Source organism: Symphalangus syndactylus, chromosome 15 (assembly GCF_028878055.3).
Source record: "Symphalangus syndactylus isolate Jambi chromosome 15, NHGRI_mSymSyn1-v2.1_pri, whole genome shotgun sequence".
NCBI classification, from domain to species: domain Eukaryota; kingdom Metazoa; phylum Chordata; class Mammalia; order Primates; family Hylobatidae; genus Symphalangus; species Symphalangus syndactylus.
The window spans coordinates 90,346,585-90,370,149 of NC_072437.2; the positions used below are offsets into that span (position 1 = coordinate 90,346,585).

Here is a 23,565-nt window from a genome sequence, read left to right on the forward strand (position 1 = left end):
GTGCTCGGAATGAGAGAAAGTGTGTGTTGGGAGTTGGGGGACTGCTTGTGTGAAACATTTCTCTCTTCTGGATTTAAAACTTAGTCTTTGTTGCCAATCTGTTAACAGACAGTTTGTAAATGAAGGGGAAGAAAAATATATAAATTAGCTTTCTAATAAATCTGAAATTACAAATGTGAACCAAAGCAGGGAATAAATACTTGACCAAAAATATGTAAGTAAGTGGGTGCTGGGGAATCACAATTTTTAATTATCTCACATTTTTTATATGAAAGTTCTATTTCAAAGTTCTTCAGAATGATGCCTGATGTTCCTGCATACTGTGTTCCAAATTTACGTAAATACAAGATAGAAACTGTGAAGTATGTGCCTTCAAAAAAGAAGAAAAACACTGACATTTTATCTATATATATTTAATAGATTTATGAAGAACATATATAAACATATATAAATACAGATACATCATCAAGGAAGACTTAGGACATTTGAACATGTGGCAGGGTTGGAAAGAACATAATTCTTTCCCAGAAGGGGAAGGGGGAATTATACTTAATTGGATTCAGCTACAATGTCATTGGAAGTCATTTCTCGCCAAAAAGTATCTCCACAGCAAATTCTGGTGGATACATTCTCCATGCTTCTTGTTTATGTGGATTATCCAATTCATTTCTTGGTAGATAAAGCCTAAGAATAGAAAAAAAATTATTACATTTTATATTGGGGCTCACTGAAAAGCCATGCAGTTGGGTACCCACGTTAGAGCTGGAAGAAACAAAAAAAGAACCTCACCATGAACAGAACCCCAGCTCCTTTTTTGTGTCTCAGTTGGCTCCTTCCACCTTTTTAGTGAGACTTAAAAATACCTTAATCTTCAGCAACACATCAGTGACACATGCTGACTCTCTTAGCATTGCTTTATATGGAATTAATGACATCCCAGTGTAATAAAATATCTAAATTTCTCTATGTGACAGGTATCAGGATAGACATGAATGAAAACCCAGTAATAAAATACTATATCTCTTTTAATTTATGTGCGAGGTTGCAATTTTTTGAATTTTTACAATCAGACCTTGGAAATGACCTTGAGCAGTAGGATATAACTCCCACATGCTGAGCGTTCCAATAATGGAACACTAGGCATAAATTGGTCAACCCATTTATGCCTAGTGTTCTAAATGATAGAAGTTAGCATTTTTGGCTAAACAAAAATCTGATAACTAACAAAAACAGCTTTACCAAGTAGTATGTAAATTTAAATGTTACCGAAATCTTTAGAAATTTATATAAAAGAATAAAAGTGATCTAGCTTATCACTTCTCCAAAATGAACACAGTGTTTTAAAGGAAAAAAAAACGGTATCCTTTAGCAAGAACCACTTTTGAGGAGCAGCATCAAATGAAGCTCCACCCAGGTCTCACTTTTTGAGGGACTTTGCTCATGTTAGAAGAAAAAGCTTATTGTTTGTATGCATCCAAAAAAAAAAAACTTGTAAAAAATTTCCATCAAATCCAAAGTTGACTCTATCAAAATCCATTAAATATTCTGCATTGCAAGTGTGTAGACCAGAGGTTTAATTTACCTTTGCCTTGCTGGACTTAAGGAGTTATTCGATCCAGTTCACATTTGAAGAAAAGATTAGGACTGGATGTAACAATAACTATCAATTCATGCCACATATAATCATAGCCACTTCTTCAACTCTGACCTAAATTATTTAAAAAATATTTTGTCCTTTTGTATTGAAGAGTATGGTTGATACAAAAAAAGTCTCAATTTTCCACCATCACAAAACAAATGCTACTTACAGTAGAGAACTTCTAGACTGAGAAATGAGTTTCCAAATATGGCAGAAAGTTTTTTTGGAACAATAATCTCCAAACCTAATTAATAATTTTTCAGAAAGTTTTCCCAATTCAGTTATTAGAAAGCCACATTTGAATGGCTATTTAAATAGACCATTACTTAATGATATTTTTTAGCTGTATTCCTTAATACTGTGTCTTGTAACTTCTCCTAGATATAAGTGTGTCAGTCAGCTTTTCAGCTAGCTGAAGCCTCCCTAGGTCCTGCATTACTTTAGCACAAAAGTTGGTGGTGGTTCGTCATTGGTAAATCAGCACCTACTGACAGGGACCTGACATATTGAAGGTGCTGAGCAGCCTCATATTGAACTTCTCTGGGAGGAATTTACTACCACACTTAAGATCTGATGATAATACTTTTGAACTCATAACACAGTTCTATGACATAGACCCTGAGGATATTGCAACAGTGAGTCTCAAGAACAAATGTATTTTTAAAATAACCAAAGTAAGAGGAGTAAGGCAAGGAACAATGTTGGCTCAAGGATTTTTTGCTTTTTTTTTTTTTTTGAGACGGAGTCTCCCTCTGTCGCCCAGGCTGGAGTGCAGTGGCGCGATCTCGGCTCACTGCAAGCTCCGCTTCCCGGGTTCACGCCATTCTCCTGCCTCAGCCTCTCCGAGTAGCTGGGACTACAGGCGCCCGCCACCACGCCCGGCTAATTTTTTTGTATTTTTAGTAGAGACGGGGTTTCACCGTGGTCTTGATCTCCTGACCTCGTGATCCGCCCGCCTCGGCCTCCCAAAGTGCTGGGATTACAGGCATCAGCCACCGGGCCCGGCAACACTGCTTTTAAAAATCTTCACAGTATCGTGAACCCCGAGTTTGTAAATTTCATAAAGATGAATTATTAGAAAGATGAAATTAAAAAGCAGATACGCAATTTTGCTCTGCAGTCATCAGTCAATAAAGAGTCAGGAGTGAAATCCCAGTTCTTGTACCAATACCTATCTGTGCACTTTGAACAGATACCATTTACAGCAGTGTTACAGTTAAAGTGGCAACTGTTTCCTTCCTGTTAAATTTCTCTCATCTAGATTGGATGGACCATGGTATACTTGTTTGTTCTCCGGCTCTGGAGTTCTCTTGGAAAATCAAGAGGTTTTCTTAGCTCTGTGGCCATCCAGGGTTGAGGGGCTCCTCGCAGGGGAGCAGACGGGACTCAGGGAAGATGGGGCCGCCCCCACCCCCCACCCCCATGAAGGTGTTCCTTCCCTTGGGAGTTCCATCGGGTGTCCTGGAGCTGGCTGTGGGCAACAGACCCTGCCCCAAGAAGACCTGGGAATGGTCAGCACAGTGCAACAATTAAATCAATTCCGAGACTGCTTCATACACACAAGGCTGAAAGTTTCCTTTCCATACGATTTATCTTCCCAAATTATGTTCAGTCACAGTATCCGTGAAAGCTGTGGGCAAGTCTACAGTGACATTAGGCTACTAGCAAGACACAAAAGGACACTCAGATAACAAAATGCCAACCACCCGAGACCCCTACATTAAACCACAAACTCTTCCCATTATCAGATTTGCAGCAAAAGCTTAAAGTGCACCTATTGACTTTAGCTGTTCTGTTATCACAATCCACTGTCTTTGAGAACAAATCAAACGAATTAATTGATATGCATTTGAAAATGAATCTACATTCTCTTTTACAAGGCTACTTTTTCATGACATATAGGTTATCTTTGCCACATTGCTTTCCATTTTAAAAGATCTAAGAGTTCCTCAAAGTAAGTACTTTTCTGAGAGTCCTTAATTTGGAAGAACTCTGCTTTCTCTGAGTCGCTAGGGGAGAAGTTAACAGATGCTGGAAGATGACATCAGCATTTAATTGCAAATAAATTCTGTTCTCTGGCAGCCTGGCTATTGTGCTCACATTTGAAAACTGTTTTGATTCTTACATTTTTACTATGTTTGCTAAATCTGGATGGATTATGGCTAGGTATGCTGGTTCACGCTTGTAATCCCAGCACTTTGGGAGGCTGAGGCAGGCGGATCATTTGAGATCAGGAGTTCGAGACCAGCCTGACCAACATGCTGAAACTCCTTCTCTACTAAAAATACAAAAACTTAGCCCAGCATGGTAGTGCACTCCTGTAATCTCACTTACTTGGGAGGATGAGGCAGGAGAATCGCTTGAACCCGGGAGGCGGAGATTGCAGTGAGCCGAGATTGTACCACTACACTCCAGCCTGGGCAACACAGCAAGACTCCATCTCAAAAAAAAAAAAAAAAAAAAAACTGGATGGATTATGAAGCTGTATTCCTAAAAGACACTCATATGTTTAGAGGTGAGAATCGGGGATCTTCAATGGACTAGAGGATTGCCTTTCTTCTTAGACCACAGAAGCAGCTCAGGAATATGGTCACCTGGTGCCTAGCAGGGTAAGCCCAGGACAGGAGCTCATATTTAAGTACGAGAAATGGAGTGTATGCAGGGAGAAAATGGAAACTACAATTTTAAGGATGCTTTGGGGAATATGGAATCCTTGGTGAAAAGGTGCCACTATACAGCTTTCCTGGCTGGTGAAAGGAATGAACAACACAGTTCTTATTTGTGTAAACTCAGCCTTAGAAAATTTCAATTCGTTACACACAAAAATATTTATGAAACAGTTTGGGACCAAAGGGGTAGTATGGTAGACGAGTGTCTTACAGAGCCTGTGTGGGGAAGCAAAAGGCAAGGGTGTAGTTCACAGGCAGAAGCGAGCTGTGACATTGTCAGTGCAGCGTGTAAGTGGGGCTCCTCACAGGCAGCCATTGATGGTGAGACCTCATCTTGCTCTGAAGATTTCCTGGTGGCTGTCATGCATTGCTTCTCAAAAGCCTTGCACTGTGATAAGGGTTTGAAGGAGACAGATTGTTGCAGCAATAGCCACTTCTAAGGAATGTTATTATGTCACTGCAGATGATGTTTTTAAGAGATGATTCAGAATGATAGTTCCATGATTACAGAAAGGAGTTCCTTCTCAAAAGGCAAAAGGAAAGATGAAAATAGTCATGAAGCCTCCAGAACTGAAATTGGGCACCTTTTATGACTGATACTTACTTTAATTCAATGCAACACATATTTATGGGGCATAGACTGTATCTAATACTTAATAAAACTCATTCGGTTTGGAGCTCACACCTAAGCTGTGCTGTAATTGGATTTTCTTAATATTCATTAAAAACAGGAAAACAATGTACTTTACCTTTTTTTGGTATTTGCATTTGTTGCTTATAGTTTGTGGGGTGAAGTAGAGGGGTGTGAGGTTGAAGAAAGGCACTATGAATTAAGCCACACAAATGCCTCTAAAAAAAATAGTAAATATAACAATGGTTAACATTCGTTGAATACTTACTATGTGTCAGACGCTGCTAGGAGACTTAGAAATAATTACTTAGTCCTCTTAACAGCCATATGGGGTAGGTAATATTATCTCCCCAGTATGACAGCTTTAATTCATCCTTTTTGTTTCTATCCCTCTCCATCTCTGTCTCTATCTCTCTCTCTCTTTTCCCCTAGTCTCTACGACAGGGATATAAACTCTAGTGATTTTCAGTAATAGAAGAGCTAAGTCCTGTTTAGTGTCATTGTCAGCTCACTTGTAATAGAAAGAGCTAACCCATGTCCATGCAGCTGGAAATGAGTTTTGTGTCTGAGATGATGGTGCCCACAGTCATATACAGGGAACCCTGTCACTGTGCTACGCTGAGTAGGCAAACATTGGCCTTCCCTTGGAGGGATCCTCTTCTCTTAGGATTAACGTGGGAAGTACAGGCAGAAATCTCTTCTGGTGTCACCGTGATACTACTGCCCTGACAGGATTTCAGCCATTCCAAGCATGCTTGTTTCACTTGTTTTTTTCCTACCTTAAGCCCAGTCTAGGTGAGTTCTGGGTGGTCTGTGTGTGTGTGTGTTTTAACTGTAGTAATAATATTGAATATGAGATCTACCCTCTTTAATTTTTTTTTGAGATGGAGTTTCACTCTGTCACCCAGGCTGGAGTGCAATGGCATGGTATCGACTCACTGCAACCTCCACCTCCCGGGTTCAAGTGCTTCTCCTGCCTCAGCCTCTCAAGTAGCTGGGACTACAGGCGTGCACCACCAACACCAGCTAATTTTTGTATTTTTAGTAGAGATGGGGTTTCTCCATGTTGGCCAGGCTGATCTTGGACTCCCAATTTCAAGTGATCTGTCTGCCTTGGCCTCCCAAAGCATTGGGATTATAGGCATGAGCCACCATGCCCGGGTTACCTTCTTTAATTTTTAAGTGCACAATACAGTATTGTTAACTATAGCCACAGTGTTGTACAGCAAATCTCTCTAACCTATGCATCCTGCGTAACTGAAACTCTGTGCCCATTGAACAGCAGCTCCTCATTTCCTCCCCATCAGCCCCTGGCAACCATCATTCTACTCTCTGCTTCTATGAGTCTGGCTATTTTAGATCCCTTATAGAAGTGGAAACGCGCAGTATTTGTCCTTCTGTGACTGGCTTAAGTGGAATTACTGGGTCATTCATATGGTAATTCGAATTAAACATAGAATTATTTTTAATTTTTTGAGAAACTTCTGTGCTGCTTTCCGCGGTGGTTGCATCTGTTTACATACTTACCAATGGTGCACAAGGGTTCCAGTTTCTCCACATCTTTGCCAACTTGTTATCTGTGTTTGTTTAAATGACACCTGTATGAGTTGTCCCTTGCCTCGATGCAATTCTGAACTTCAGAAATAAGCACGTGGCTCCTTTAATAGCTGTCCATCCTATGTTTTGTCTACAGCCACTGAATCCTGTCCTACATTTTCTGATTCATTAACTCATTCAACTAATAGCTATTGAACACCTTCAATAAGTCAGCCACCATGAAGATGAGTATTTTATATTGAATTCTACTAACATATCCTGTATGTTTACTATGGTGCCAGAGAGGATGCTGTGTGCTTTTTTTACGTTGTTATCTTTACTATTCACGAGAACCATGTAAGGTAGGTATTGGTAAAATGGGGTAATTTTGGAAATTCTTCAATGATTGAATAGAATAACTTTCTGCTCTATGTGAGAAGTCATGTTTTAAATAACATACAACCTAGGGTCTTGGTTACTTGAGACATATTATACTTTCTCAGATACTCTCAGACCTGAATCATTTAATAAACTAAAGCAGAAATACTAAAAATATCTGGTTCAATAGCATAGGGGCATGGAGTAGACATGCAGAAAATGCTTGTTCACTTGCCTTGAAATGGCTCCAGGTGGCCTGAAGGAATCAATGAACTTTCTCAAATATCTACATTACAACCATTGGTCCCCGCTACACATTTATTTCTAAATAAAGGAAGAGAAACTCTAGCAAAGTAATATTTAACATTTTCATTGCTTCCAGAATAAATCTTACTGAATATGGAGGATCTGATAGTGGTAGGTGTATCAGGAATATCAGGGAAAATGCTTTTGATGAAGGCAAAGTCAATTCCTATCATTTGTACTTGACACCAGCTACCTAGCAGGCTCATTGTGAAATTCAGGTTTCGCCCACGTTATTTATATAAAGTATCTCAGTGTAATATAGGGAATTGCAGGTTATTTGAAAATAGTAACAAAGATAACCCAAACGAGAAACTCCATTTCTATAATTAGTTTTCCTGAAAGTCAGGCATCTTTGAGGACAGGCTTTTGGCAGTATTACTTTTGTGCACAGGAGGAAAATTGTTAGTAGGTTTATAGATAGTATTTTTATAATAGAATGTTGAACCCCTGAAAAACATCAAAAATTGTCTCCTAGAACTAATTCTATGTTTTAAAAACTTGTTTTAAAAAGGGATTCTAAATAGCAATAGGGTCTTTTCTCCTTTCTTTACTCCAATGGTTTAATGGGATAGAGGAATCAATGTTTATATTTTTAAACCTGTAAATATTTTATTTTGGGTATTTTGTATATTTGTTGATATAATTCCATTTTGTGCATATGTACCATTGTGCATGTTGCTGTTTTTGATAGTCACTCTTTTAATGAATGTAAGAAGCTTGAGCTAATAGCACTTTTCTTGTTCCATTCGAACATCTGAAAATGAAACTACAACACTGCCATTTTAACTGTTGTGTTTAATTCAGTCAATAAATTTTGTTGCTCCTTTGCATTTAAAGTGAATTCTGTTGGTTGCTATTTCTCCAGGATCAATTTTATTTCCAGTCTTTTCAACTTTTATAAATTATGCTAATGATGGTGATGATGAGGAAGTGATGTGTGTGTGACTGTCTCGTGGAAAGACCAATGGGAGGCCCATATTTCTCTCCACACTTTGTAAAGAAGTGAAAAATTCCTTGTTTGGTTTGGGCAGCTGCTTTTTGAAAAGTTCATTTGTTATTCTGACTCTGATCTGAATTCTGAGCCTTTTACTCAGAAAATCTCCATTCCTTATCATCTCTCATGAGGCTGGCTAATCCGCGCTGACTGTCAGGTAGCGGCAACATTCGGGCCACTGGAGTCTTTCTAAAGAGTTGCTTTCTGGTTTTTGTTTATTTTGTTTTTGGTGGTATGTTTTCATTTTCTATGTGTAACAGGTAGGGAAGCCTTTCAAGGAAGGGAAGCCGGAAACCATCAGATGTAGCTACTGATCCCTGGAGGCCGACAGCTTTCCATTCCGTGGTCCAAGAATGAGCTGAGAACCATAAGGGGAGGTTGACGCATCCACAGCAAGGGGGGAAGGACTGTTTCCTAGATATTTTTTGGTAACTGATAGATCAAGCAGGCAGAAAATCAGTCAGGATAAAGATTTGAGCAACACATTTGGCCACATATTATAACAACTAGAGAATCCATGTTCTTTTCAAAAGCAAATGAAACATTTGTGAATACTGATTACATCCTATACCATGAAGTAAGTCTTGACACATTTCAAAAAATAGTTCCTCACAGAATGTGTTCTCTTACCACAATACAACTACACTAGAAATAAGTAATAAAAAGATAATTAAAATCACTCCATACATTTGGACATTTGAAAAAATATACCTTTTAATAGCTCATGGATCAGAGAACAAATGAGTAAGGATATTAGAAAGCAATTAGATGTGAATAATTATGAAAAGGGTCTATATTAAGATATGAAATATAACCCAATCTGTACTTAGGAGAAATTTTATAGCTTCAAATGATTAGATTATAAAAGATAAGGAGCTGAAGATTAATAAGCTGAGAATCCATTTTAATTAAATGTAAGAAGTTAAGAAAAAAATAATAGGATAAATACATAGAAAGTTTAATTAAGAATTAATATGAATAAGAGCAGAAAGCAATAAAGCAGAAAACAAAGATACCCTAAAGTAGATCAACAAAGATGAAACATTTTTTGAAAAACATCTAACAATATTTTTAAAGAAAATAATATAAAGATACAAATATGGTTCAGAATTAGATGAGCATAACTACAGTTGCAGTAGAGATTAAAATATAATGAAAGAATATTATAAATATTATGGCAATAATTTTTTTTTTTGAGACAGGGTCAAGCTCTGTTGCCCATTCTGGAGTGCAGTGGCGTGATCATGGCTTACTGCAGCATTTACCCTTTGGGCTCAAGCAATCCTCTCCACCTCAGTCTCCTGAGTAGCTGGGACTACAGGCCCACACCACCATGCTGTATCTTACAAACAAAAATGAAGGTGCCTTTTTCTATTGCTAAATGCACTGGTCTGAAATGCAATGAATGGACAAGGGTGACATTCAAGGGAAGATTAAAGAAAGACTCCTAAGTATTCCAGAGACAAACTCTATGTGGCTAAGAATTAGAGTCATAGAAAGATCTTCTTGACAAAATGCTAAAAAAGAACAAACAAACAAACAAAAGACCTAAAGGCTGTGAGGACCATGGCTATTCCTTTAGCAAACTGAGAACAGTACAAGATTTCTGGCATCGGATACAAGATCCTAAATAAAATTGTTAAGAAACTAGTTACAGTTTTAAGGAAAGTGTATTGTCAAAAAAAGTCCCTAGCCTGTGGTACAGAGACCTGTGACCGTCCAGCATTATGGTAGACCCTGAACCAAACCACAACATTGAAGTGCCAAGATCAAAGCCATTCACTAGCATCTCCTCCAACACCTGCCTGCTATCACCACAAGCACCAGTAGGAAATCCTCCCTCGGTGCCTTTTCTGAAGGTGGTTCCAACAATTTATTCTACATCCAGAGAAGTGAGGCAACGAAGAGAATGCTCATGAGACTCATTGTTTCTATCATTCATCCTGCTACGCTTGCTCAGCGAGATACGGTGTCATAGAATCTGTACCAGTAATCAATGTATGGCACTTCTTTCCCCCTTTACGGTTTGATTTTTATTCCATTTCACTGTATCGGGTAGGCAGGAGAAGCTACTTTTATCATTTATGTCATAACCTGCAGAATGGTGAGAAGTCATAAACCTGATCAAATCCAAGCTAATGGAGGAATTGACACTACCCAGAAAACCTGAACTCAGAAGGGCTAAATTGTGTCACTTCACAGTACAGAAGCTATATGTGATTCTGGATTGTTACCCACTGGGGAGAAGGTGAGCACATTTGGAATTGCACAGAAGGTGGCTGGATTAGGATTAAGTAGAGCATTTTTACAATTAAATGTGTGAGAAGATGTGAGATATATATATATATATGGTAGCCAAGAGGTTACTCCATCTTCACATAAGACATTAATACAATAGAAGAAAAATATGTCTGACCATCCTTCCCACAGCCACACCCCAGCCTCATCTTCCGAAATCACTGCGAATCTATGGGGTCAGCGCCGGGGCCTCTCCCAGCAGATCGCAGATCGCTTGCTCAGTCAGCCCTCACCACTGCTCCTTCAACTCCTGGACCGCCCATGCTGACCCCTGTACTTTTTCCAACCCACTGGATCCCCTTTCTTCTAAGATCCCTCTCGTTTTTAAAAGCCTCTCCCTAGCCAAGCCCATGCGCCTTCTGGCAGCCGGTCTACCCTCTTCCAACCCTTAAGCAGGCCCGGAGCCTGGCTCCCCTCCTTCCCCTCTGGCTGGCTGCTTCCTCAGCCAGGCTCATCTACACCACAGCAGTTCAGGCACAGGGCACAGGTGACGCCTGACTATGAAATCCAATGGCATGTTTTAGCCTTCAAATTACTGCAACATACTTAACCTTTCAGCAGCATTTGAAACTATGCCTCACCCTCCTTCACTGCCTCTCCTCCTCCTCCAAGCTCTGGGCTGCCGCCTCTGTGTTTTCCTGCTGCCTGCTCCCCTCGCCTCTCTCCTCTCTCCCCTCCTTGGCCACTATTATTATGAACTCACACAGTTCTTCCAGGCTGGGCACGTGGCCTCTTCTGCTCTTACCCCCAACTCTCTCCAAGTGATGTCACCCAGGCTCACAGCTGCATCACCATCTGCTACAGGTAGAATTGTGCCCCCAAAAAGACGTTGAAGTCCCTAGCCCCCAGCACCTATCCATGTGGCCTTATTTAAAAAAAAAAGGTCTCTGCAGAGGATGCAGTTAAGCTTTAGGTGATTCGACTGGGGCATAATCCAGGGTCCTCACAGAACAGGGAAATTTGGACGCAGAGGCAGAACCACACAGAGGAAGACGACATAATGACCCAGGGAGAAGGTGGCCACCTACAAGCTCAGGAGTGCCCAAAGCTGCCGGAAGTGAGGATAGAGGCCTAGAGCAGGTCCCCTCACAGCCCTGGGAGAAGCTGCTGGCCTGATGACACCTCGCCCGCAGGCTTTCTGCCTCCGGAGCCATGAAGGAGAAGGCATGAAGGCATCTGTTGCTCAAGCCGCTGTGCTGTGGTCCTCTGTTGACAGCAACCACAGGAAAGGAACCCACCACCAAGTCCTGAATTCACACCAATAACCCAGGGCTCTCCCACAGGCTGCAGATCCACAATTGTAACTGGCTGCCTCACATCTTCAACCAGACATCACAAAAATGCTACAAATCCAACCTTTCCAAAACCTCACTCTGTTCTTTTGCACACTCTGCCACCAAGTTTGACAAAAATAAAACAAAAAGAATTTCAGCTGGGCGCGGTAGCTCACGTCTGTAATCCCAGCACTTTGGGAGGCTGAAGCGGGTGGATCACCTGAGGCCAGGAGTTCGAGACTAGCCTGGCCAACGTGGCAAAACCCCGTCTCTACTAAAAATACAAAAATTAGCTGGGCATGGTGGCGGGCACCTGTAATCCCAGCTACCTGGGAGGCTGAGGCAGGAGAATCGCTTGAACCCAGCAGACGGAGGTTGCAGTGAGCCAAGATCACGCCATTGCACTCCAGCCTGGGTGACAAGAACAAAACTCGGTCTCAAAAAAAAAAAAAAAAAAAAAAAAAAAAAAAAAAAAGAATTTCAGAGTTTTCTATCTCAAGAAGTCATTTTCCTATATACTGGAAACAGGGTGGTCATTCCTAAAACCTCTGTCTGTCCCCACCACTGCCTAAATTCCTAGCCAAATCCAAGCCTTGAGAAACTCCCCCGAAACTGCCGGCTATTTCCCAACTGTGCTGACAACTTCATGGTAAAAGATGCCATTGAGGGCAGGCGCGGTGGCTCACGCCTGTAATCCCAGCACTTTGGGAGGTCAAGGCGGGCAGATCACGAGGTCAGGAGATCGAGACCATCCTGGCCAACACGATGAAACCTCGTCTCTACTAAAAATACAAAAAATTAGCCGGGTGTGGTGGCAGGCGCCTGTAGTCCCAGCTACTCGGGAGGCTGAGGCAGGAGAATGGCGTGAACCCGGGAGGTGGAGCTTGCAGTGGGCCGAGATGGCGCCACTGCACTCCAGCCTGGGCGACAGAGCAAGACTCTGTCTCAAAAAAAAAAAAAAAAAAAAAGATGCCATTGCTTCCTGCCTAGTGGAGAGGGGCCAGGAGGATCATTGAGGAGGTAGGGCAGCAACAGGACCCCCAGAACGGAAGCCTGTGTCTCTCCTGTCTCATCCCTTCATTCTCCCCGGCTCACCACAGCTCAGCTACCTGGGCTTTCACTTCCTAAACACAAAACCCCTTCCTTTGCCAGGAGGGCTTCTGCATGTCCAGTCGTCTCACCTAGAATCCTCCTGGGGCCTCTTCTCCACTACTGCCCCCTGGTTTCTGTGGCTAGGTGGTTTTCGGGTCAAAGTTAATATTGTTTTTGTTTGTTCTTTTTTTTTTTTCTTTTGGATTCAGGAACTACATGAGTGCTTTGTTACAAGGATTTATTGCATGACGGTGAGGTTTGGGCTTCAACTGATCCTATCACCCAAATAGTGAACACAGTGCCCAATAGGTAGATTTTCAACCCTCTCCCTTCCTCCTGCCTTTTGGAATCCCCAGTGTCTATTTTCCCATCTTTATGTCCCTGTGTACCCAATGCTTGGCTCCCACTTATAAGTGAGAACATGTGGTATTTGGACTTCTATTTTTGCATTAATTCACTTAGGGTAATTGGCGTGGCTAGGTTTTTTGTACAATTCAGTTCTCAGCTTAAATGTCACATTCCAGAACATGCTTCCTAGCCCACGCTGTCTAGAGGGAAGCCTGTCATAGTCCCTGAAGAAGGGATCTTGAAAGACACAATCCCAGATCTTAAAATTCTGAAAGATAAAAATCCCTAAAATCCAAAATCCTGAAAATATAATTCTGGAAAAATAATTTTAAAAATTCCTTAAGATATTTACTTACATTTTAAGGGGGGGGGCGTATGGGCACAGTGGCTCACTCCTGTAATCCCAGCACTTTGGGAGGCTGAGGCAGGTGGATCACCTGAGGTCAGGAGTTCAAGACCAGCCTGGCCAACATGGTGAAACCCCATCTCTACTAAAAATACAAAAATTAGCCGGGCATGGTGGTGCATGCCTGTAATCCCAGCTATTCGGGAGGCTGAGGCAGGATAATCGCTTGAATCCAGGAGGCGGAGTTTGCAGTGAGCCGAGATCACACCACTACATTCCATCCTTGGCAACAACTTGAGACTCCATCTCAAAAAAAAGGGGGGGGGGAGTTTATTTGAGAAACATATAAAAACACAACAGAACACTTCATCAGCCACTTTACCACTTTACACAATAAAATAAGCAATAATAGCATACTTGTTTTTGCAAGAATAAATACTCAGGTATACGACTATACCTGGCACAGATATACCATTTGTGAGCAGACAAACTGTATTCCTAAAGAAGTAGGTCAAAAGGAAAACGTTTAAACACATATCACTATGATTGGTAATTGTGTGCACCCAGCTTTGTAAATGTGCTCATCTGAAATACTGTGATAAAAAACCAAAGTCTTTTGACAAGATTGATCAAAAACCACAATGGATTACCACTTATATGCAGTCACCCAAAGAGCTGAGATCTCAAAAAATGTTGTCTTTTACAAATGCAGGTGTACAAAAAGGACATCACTGAGGAAGTTTCAATGTTTTCACGTACATACACAATGTTTATACATAAAGTCAACATTGAGATAATGAACTTTCATGGAGTCACATTTGCAAAAAATGCATGAAACAAATTAGGACTCTCTGAACGTCTCTGCACAATCTATACCTCAAGTTTTGGAAATAATGCAATGATGAAATACATAGCATAGTGAATTGTTAAAAAAATGCTATTTAAAATAGTGAAAAAAATTAAAGAAAAGGAAAAAAACCCTATCCTGTGATTGTGATTTTCAGAATTTTAGAATTTAGAGATTTATACTTTAGGATCTTTGGTCTTTTGGGATTTTAGCATTCAGGATTACGGTATTTGGAATTTTGTCTTATTTTCAATAAAAATGAAAAAGTAATTCAACGGAAAAGTATCTTTTTTTCACCAAATGGTGCTGGAACAGATGGATGTTCATGTGCCAAAAAATGAACCTGAATCCATATCTCATGCCCTATATGAAAATTAACTGAAATTGATCATAGACCTAAACGTAAAACATAGATATATAAAACTTCTGTAAGAACACATGTAAAGAAAATATTGCAATCTTGGGTTAGGCAAAGATTTCATACACGCAACAACAAAAAGCACAATCCATAAAAAAAAAGAAAACAATTGGTAAACTAGATTTCATCAAAATTAAAAACTTCTGTTTTTTTGAAGGGCACTGTTACGAAAATTAAAAGGTGGGGAGAAAACATTTGTAAATCATGTATCTGATAAAGTGCTTTTTTCCAGAACATGCTTCTAAAACACTCTCAAATACAATAATATGCAAACATCCTGGTAAAAATGGACAAAAGATTTGTACAGACATTTTGTAAAAGAAGATATACAGATGGAAAATTAGAAAATGAAAAAAGCTCAACGTCATTTGTCATTAAGGAAATGCAAATTAAAACCACTCCAAGATGCCACTACACACCTTTAGAATGGCTAAAACTCTTTAAGGTGATGATAACAAGTGCTGCTGAGAATGCAGTCACTGGAACACTCATTCACTGCTGGTGGGAAAGTGAAATGGTGCAAAGACTATGGAAAACACTTTGGTAGTTTTTTAAAAAGTTAAAAATACCTACAACATGATCCAGTCATTTGTACGTAGATATTACCCCAGGAGAAAAGAGCACATTTGTCCACACAAAGTTCTGTACCTGTTATTTAGGCAGTAAACTTTTATTGCATCAAGCCACAGAAATGTTGGGGTCTGGACAAGGCGTGGTAATGGGGACTCAGGATGGTGGACACATGGAGGGACTGTTTAGGTAGAACTGGTTTGTGGTCTTCTTACTTGGTTTGGGCTGCTATAACAAAATGCCATAAACTGGGTGGCTTATAAACAACAGACATTTATCTCTGACAGTTCTAAAAGCTGGGAAGTCCATGTGAAAGGAAAGCATCTTGGGCCCCCAAAATCACTAAGGAAAACTCAAGCCGGGAACTGCTTAGGGCAAACCTGCCTCCCATTCTATTCAAAGTCACTCCTTTACTCACTGAGATAGATGCATATCTGATTTGCCACCTTTGGAAAGGCTAATGAGAAACTCAAAAGAATGTAACCATTTGTGTATCACCCATCTGTGGCATGGAAGCTCCCTCCCTGCTTCCAGCCTTCCTGCCTTTGCTTCAAGTTGTCCCGCCTTTCCAGACCGAACCAATGTACTTCTTACGTATATTGATTGATGCCTCATGTCTCCCTTAATGTATAAAACCAAGCTGTGCCCTGACCACCTTGGGCACATGTCATCGGGATTTCCTGAGGGGCTGTGTCACAGGCACGTCCTCAACCTTGGCAAAATAAACTTTCTAAATTAACTAAGACCTGTCTCAGATTTTCTGGTTCACATCCGAGATCACTGCATCAGCAGATTCAATGTCTGGTGAGCGCCACCTTCTGGTTCACAGATGGTGCTGTCTCTCTGTGTTCTCACATGGTAGAAGGGACAAGACAGCTCTCTGGGGCCGCTTTTCTAAAGGCACCAACCCCGTTCATTAGGCCTCTGTCTTCATGGCCTAACCATCTGCCGAAGCCCTCATCTCTGATACCATCATCCTGGGGCTTAGATTTCAACATAGAAATTTGGGGGGACACAAACATTCAGCCCATGGCGGTGATGTACTGGATGAGGAGGAGAGTGGAGAGATATCTGGAAAAGCAAGACAGAAAATTCAGGGACTGAGAAGTTACTCTATGGGTCAAAGGAACGAATTCAGAGTGGGACATGTGGAGTTTGAGTTTTCCAGTATGCAGTTAGCTGTATGGGCTTAGCAAAATGAAATTTAACAATATGCTATTACTAAGTTATTTGTTATCTGGAGTTTACACATTCAACTTTTAAAAGATAAGTAAATCTTAACATTAAAACAATTATGAGAATAGAGATTGGTATAACATTCTCACAAAGATATTCTTCCTTCTGAATATGAACCACTCAGTAAGGCCTCCTACGGCACTGGACTCTCCCCTGAATAAAACCTACTGTCACCGAGCCAGTATTCGATCAACGGCGTTGAAAAGTAGGTTTTACTAATTCTCAGACAATCTCCTGTTTCACAGCAGAGCCCCAAAAACTCCCACAGGCTGCACAAACAAATAAAAGCACATTTTGTAACAACAGCCAATATAAAGAAGAAGGAGGGGAAAAACCCAAAAGCCTAACTGAATAATGAACAAAGGAACAGATAGTTGCGGTAAAAGAAATACAGTGGCCCTGAAACATTCAGAGATCACTCAAAATAGGAGAAATGTAAACTAAAACCATACTGAGACATCATTTTCCATCATGAGATGAGCAAAGATGAAGGAATTTGTTCACACGCTGTGTTGGTGAAGGCTTGGGAGACAGATTCTCTCTACAGGAGACATAAATTGGTATAATCTCCACAGAAGGCAATTCATCAACATCCCAATATTTAATATCATCAAAACATTCCTTTTCAACAAATCAATATCAATACATTTGATTGACAAACATGCTTGTATACGTGTGAAATGGTTTAAGTTTACAGTTATTCATGGAAGCATGGAAAAACACTGAAAGCCTATCCACAGAGAACTGGTTTATGTAATACATTATCACCATAGAACAGAATACCATGTGGCCATTGAAAAGAATGAAAACGGTGGAAACAACCCAAATTTCCATCAACGGTGAATGAATAAACAAAATGTAGTACATACACATTATGGAATATTACTCAGCCTTAAAAAGGAACAAAATTCTGACATATGCCACAACATAGATGGAACTTAAGGACAATAAGTTATGTGAAATAAGCCAAACACAAAAGGACAAATACTGTAGAATCCACACGTAAGAGGTACATAGAGTAGGCAAATTCAGCGACAGGAAGTAGAACGGTGGTTGCTAGGGGCCTGGGAGGGCAAGTAGGGAGTTATTGTTTAACAGATACAAAATTCCAGTTTTGCAAGATGAAAAGAGTTCTGCAGATGGATGGTGGTGAAGGTTGCAAAACAATGTGAATGTGCTGAATGCCACTGAAGTGTACACTTAAAAATGGTAAATAAGGCCAGGCACAGTGGCTCACACCTGTAATCCCAACACTTTGGGAGGCTGAGGTGAGAGGATCACCTGAGTTCAGGAGTTCGAGACCAGCTCAAACAAACAAACAAATAAGCCTCTTTCAGCAAATGACAAGACATTAAATGAATAAAGTAGACAACGACTCTCCTTCCCTTTGAAGGCAGAATATGAAGTAATGAAGGAAGTTAAGGACACAAAGCCAAGTACTGTGAAACTCTGATGATTGGAGAATACCAAAACTTCTATGGCAGAAGACACTAGAACTTTCTTCTCTGGCCGACTTGAAACAGTATTGATTCGTATCACAAAGCAGGCGCTGTGTAGTCCAGTCAAGGTCAAGGCACTGACCACAAGACCTACAGGCTTCGCTCTGGACTCTGTTACTTTATGACCACATATTTTAATAATTTGAGTCTTTTCCACACATTCCAATTATAACCTTGTTAGTTGCTCAATGCCTCAGAGAAAACCTTCAAATTCTACTGTCTGCCCTTCACAAACAGCCTGAGATACTCGCAGGTATCTTGCTGGAAATAAGCATGCATAATGCCATGCAGGCAGAAGGTTGCCCTGACTTACCTTCGTGGCCAGGACACTTGTGAGACCTACGCTTCGCCATCTGCATGGTGTTGCCATTTCATTTTCATCAGGCCTGTGGTGCTGCACAGGCAGCAAATATGACTCCGATCACTCCACAGCTCAAAAAAGGCAGACAGACAGGTCACCCCTAGCTGGAATTGGAGCTGTCATCAGCTTCATCTGCCCTCCTCAAAACTTGACAGTGTTTGAAGCTGGCCCTGCAGAGGTGAGAGTGAAAATAAAGTACAAAGCAAGATAAATATAGAATTCAGTTCTGGATTTTTTTTTTAAACAACCAACAGGATATACTAATGTAAAAATAAATGGCCACAACTCACTCAACCATTTATTTGTGCTAGGAGAGAGTACTAATGGGAATAAAGAAGCAATTGAAACAGGTCAACAGGTCTTGCCTTCAAAGTCATAGACCGGTGTCACCTTTTTTATTCTGTTATGAGCTCAAAATTCACATAGTGAAGTCCTAACCCCAGGGCCTCAGAATCAGACTATATTTGGAGATAGGGTCATGATAGAGGTAATTAAGGTATAATGAGGTTATATAGGTGAGCACTAATCCAATATGACAAGTGTCCTTTTTTTTTTTTTTTTTTTTGGAGACGGAGTCTGGCTCTGTGGCCCAGGCTGGAGTGCAGTGGCTCGATGTCTGCTCACTGCAAGCTCCGCCTCCCGGGTTCACGCCATTCTCCTGCCTCAGCCTCCCGAATAGCTGGGACTACAGGCGCCCGCCATCTCGCCCGGCTAATTTTTTTGTATTTTTAGTAGAGACAGGGTTTCACTGTGTTAGCCAGGATGGTCTTGATCTCCTGACCTCGTGATCCGCCCGCCTCGGCCTCCCAAAGTGCTGGGATTACAGGCGTGAGCCACCGCGCCCGGCCATGGCAGGTGTCTTTATAAGAGGAGATTAGGTCACAGACAATACAGAACGACGGACGACCGGGTGAGGGCTCAGTGAGAAGGTGGCTGTCTGCAAGCCAAAGAGCCAGGCCTCAGAAGAAATCATCCCTGCGGACTCACTGGTCTCCTGCTCCCAGTCCCCAGCACCGGGAGACAATCAATGTGTGTTGCTTAAGCCCCCGGGGCTGTGGTATTTTGTGACGGCAGCCCAAGTAAAGACACTCTCTCTCATCCCCTGAATCCCATTTTTGAACACTGACTGGTTTTCCATCCACTTCACTTGACTCTTTTTTCTTACCCTCACTTCCTTTCGCTCCGTGGAGCCCCTCTCCAGCTTCTCCTTTCACCTGCTCTGCCTCATTCTTTGTTTTTTAAGAGAGTTTCTCTTGGGAGGCCAGGCTGGAAGATCACAAGGTCAGGAGATCGAGACCATCATGGCTAACACGGTGAAACTCATCTCCACTAAAAATATAAAAAATTAGCCGGGCGTGGTGGCGGGCGCCTGTAGTCCCAGCTGCTCGGGAGGCTGAGGCAGGAGAATGGCGTGAACCCGGGAGGCGGAGCTTGCAGCAAGCAGACATCGAGCCACTGCACTCCAGCCTGGGCGACAGAGCGAGACTCCGCCTCAAAAAAAAAAAAAAAAAAGAGTTTCTCTTGGCTTCTTCTAGTACAGAGGCAGAGCCTTGGGGAGGTGAGGGAGAGGAGGTATCTTGCACTCGGCACCCTGGGGCTGGTGAGACCCAGCCTCCCAAAGCTCATACGTGCACCTGGCCTGCAATGGCAGAATAAAAACCATTTCACACCGTCAGGAGATGCACCTCTTCCTGACTGACTCACTCAACTTCTCTGAGCCTCTGTTTTCTCATGTATTTTTAAAATACGTATCATTTTAAAATACATACATTTTTAAAATGGTGATACGAATTCTTGAATGGGGGGGGGGGCGCGGTGACTCACGCCTGTAATCCCAGCACTTTGGGAGGCCAAGGCGGGCAGATCACCTGAAGTCAGGAGTTTGAGATCAGCCTGGCCAACATGGCAAAATCCTGTCTCTACTAAAAACACAAAAATTAGCCGAGAGTGGTGGCGGATGCCTGTAATCCCAGCTACTCGGGAGGCTGAGGCAGGAGAATCACTTGAACCAGGGAGGCAGAGAATGAGGTGAGCCAAAATCACGCCACTGTTCCCTATCCTGGGCAAAAGAGCGAGACTCCGTCTCAAAAAAAAAAAAAAAAATGCAGCTGGGCGCGGTGGCTCACGCTGTAATTCCAACACTTTGGGAGGCTGAGGCAGGCAGATCACCTGAGGTCGAGAGTTCAAGACCAGCCTCACCAACATGGAGAAACCCTGTCTCTACTAAAAATACAAAATAAGCCAGGCGTGGTGGCGCATGCCTGTAATCCCAGCTACTTGGGAGGCTGAGGCAGGAGAATAGCATGAACCCGGGAGGCAGAGGTTGCAGTGAGCCAAGATCGTGCCATTGTACTCCAGCCTGGGCAACAAGAGCGAGACTCCATCTCCAAAAAAAAAGAAAGAAAAAATTGCATTTGAATTCCTGAATGGTTGTTGTGAGGTTCAATTAAGATAATGCAGTGGAAAATGCTTTGTATATTAATCACCATGGCTCAGTTTTTCTACCTGTAAAATAGATACTCCCTAGCATTTTACAGTATAGCCGTCATAAAAAAATTAACCAAGAAATAAAACTTCTGTGACTCCGAATAGTATGTATGAAAGGATTATTTCTACTGTGGTTTTCATCAGCCTGGTAAAGTTTATTTTTGTTTTTCTGCCAGTTAACATTTATGAAGAGTGTTGTATTTGGCATTAGGAAGAGGATTCTAAAGACACAAAAGACCTGGTTCTTGCCTTCAGGGATTCTGTAATCTATTTGAAAACATTAAACAGTGAAATCACTAATAAAATCAGTTCGAAGAGGTTTTCAGCATCGGGGCACACATAGCTAAATCTCCACGCAGGACCAGCCAGGTCCATACCTGAACTTTCTAGGACAACTTTCCAGATGGAAATTTCTCCTATCACCTCTCTAATGTGACTGCAAGTGGAAACTAACAAATCTGACAAAACATTTAAAAAGTTAATAAAATTTTCAATAATAACTGGTGTGTTTGCTTCAAACAAATCTAATACTATAGCAACTTATAGCATACTTTAAAATACAAGTGCCTCTAAATGTCTTAAAATCATAAATAACTAAATTTTAATTTTCTCAATAACTTCTCAGAAACCCTGGGGAAAAAAAAGGTTATGGACAACAGCAACATTCCAGTAGGAAAAACACATATTCTTCAGAAATGCAATTGATATCTAACTTTAGAAATATGTGACTTTAGAAACATCTCAACCAAAAACAAAATTGCATTATTATTATTTAGAAATTTGCACTCACCATTAAGAATGGTCAAAATATAGTCCTTCAGGTAGTGAGGTTGTAGGGATCAAATGGCAGAACGTCCGGAAGTGCAAGTCATAGCAGTGGCTTTTGGATTAGGAGCCTGACTGGCTGTGAGACATGAGGCTCATCACTGCACTTTTAGTGTTGGCCTCCTCCTGTTGAAAATGGAACCAATAATGGCTGCCTTGAAAGAGCAAAGGCCACCACGCAGATGAACACTGACGCTCAGTTGTGGTCAGTGTACCTCTCCCGGCCAGTAGCAGGGGCTGTCCTGGTGGCGTCTCACGACAAGAATGTATCATAGTGGTTTACAACTGCTTCCTAGCATTTCCAGTTCCCTAAACTGTGAATTTTTCTAATTCAATTTTGTATGTCCCTCTCACCACTTATCCCTCTTCTCCCAAGTCTAGCACTGTACACAGCACATAGAAGAGCCTTAATAAATGTTTGGTGAATGAATATATGAATGAATGACTAACACAGAGAATTTGTAAAATGGAAGTACTACTGCAGCCACCAAAAACTGCTCTGGAAACGATCATTCAAACCCCTTGCCATTTTTTTCTCCATGGTGTATGGCTGAAACAAGTAATCTTTGAGATAATAAGACAAAATTATCTGGCATATCTAGAAAATACCCATCGAAATAGAATGAAGTTGATTCTCTCTCGTCCTTTATGAAAGTCACACCCTTCTAATATATTTTTAAGATCCAACAGTAAAACTGTCTGAATTTTTAATACTGTGCCTGCTACCTGATGCCTGTGTTTTTCTTTTGCAAATTTTTTTGGCCAGTGTTTGAAAGGCTGAGGACCAATTCGTTTTCAAGGATCCAAACCTGGTTCTGTATTTTTTAAAATGATAATAATTAAGAAATTCCCATCAGTAGTGCTACTTGTAAACGAAGAAACTTTTTTTTTCCTTTGGAATCTAGCAGTATTCTAACTTTTTCGTGTCTTCTATCAGATCACAATTCAAATATTTTCCAAAGCAGAGGACGACGGCATTAAGCAGATGATAGCTCAGAAGCCTGATTCCCTACCCAAGGGACAGAGGCTGTGAGATGACATTGAGAAAGAGATCCGGGTCCAGTGAAGCATCAGACACGCTGGCGCATGGGGACGAGGAGCCCTGGAGACTCAGGGCCAGTCTGGTGCGGCCTGGGCTCTGCTCCGCCCTCTCCCCCTGCAGCTGCCGGGGCCGCCGCAACTTTTCAAACCTCACCGCACCTACAGCTCCGTCCCTTCTTTTATCTGGAGACGCTGAGCCTCATCAACTCTCACCTGCGTTTCAGGAAAAATAATAATAATAAGTGTTCCATGGACACAAGATTTCGGCCAAATGCTGATTAGCTCTACCTTCTCCAAAAGGGCGGGAGGGGTGGCAGCCGGTAGCGAAACCCCGCTTGCCTTTCTCAGCATCTCTTCCACGTCCGCAGGAGGCCTTGCGCGGGGATACGAGCATCCCGCTCCGGGATGGAAGTGGTAGGACAGTCCGGGAGAAGCCGACGGGAAACTGTCCCGGGCGCGCGCCGCCCCCGTGCCCTGCGCCCTCCTCCTTTGCTTGACCAGCGCGGGACCTCCCAGCCGCTGGGCCCGGGACCGCTGAGAATTAGTCTCCGCTTTCCCGCCCAGCAGAGCTCAGATCGGCTCTGGAGGGCTCTCGGGATGCCGCCTTTCGCTGGCGATGAGCAGTTCTGCGTCACCCTCCGTGGCCAGCGCGGCTTCCAGGGCTGGGTTGTGCTATTGTTTGCTGTTCTTGAAAGGACGTGGGGAGGGTGGGAAGGCCGGGGCTGAGCCGGGGCAGGCAGACCTGGGGTGGATTCCTTGCAGGGATTTTC

The 23,565-nt window shown here is 41.9% G+C and overlaps 1 long non-coding RNA gene across 2 annotated transcripts; it reads right to left on the minus strand.

Annotated features, from left to right (window-relative positions):
• Positions 1–397: 397 nt before the first annotated feature.
• Positions 398–23,390, minus strand: LOC129464029 (uncharacterized). 2 transcript variants are annotated; one of them, XR_010116090.1, is made up of 3 exons: positions 21,720–23,390; positions 18,395–18,612; positions 398–684 (listed from the first exon to the last, which is right to left on the minus strand). It is a non-coding gene; the product is annotated as an uncharacterized lncRNA (long non-coding RNA). The 2 variants fall into 2 exon arrangements; XR_010116089.1 differs by lacking the exon at positions 398–684 and adding an exon at positions 12,787–13,817.
• Positions 23,391–23,565: the final 175 nt, after the last annotated feature.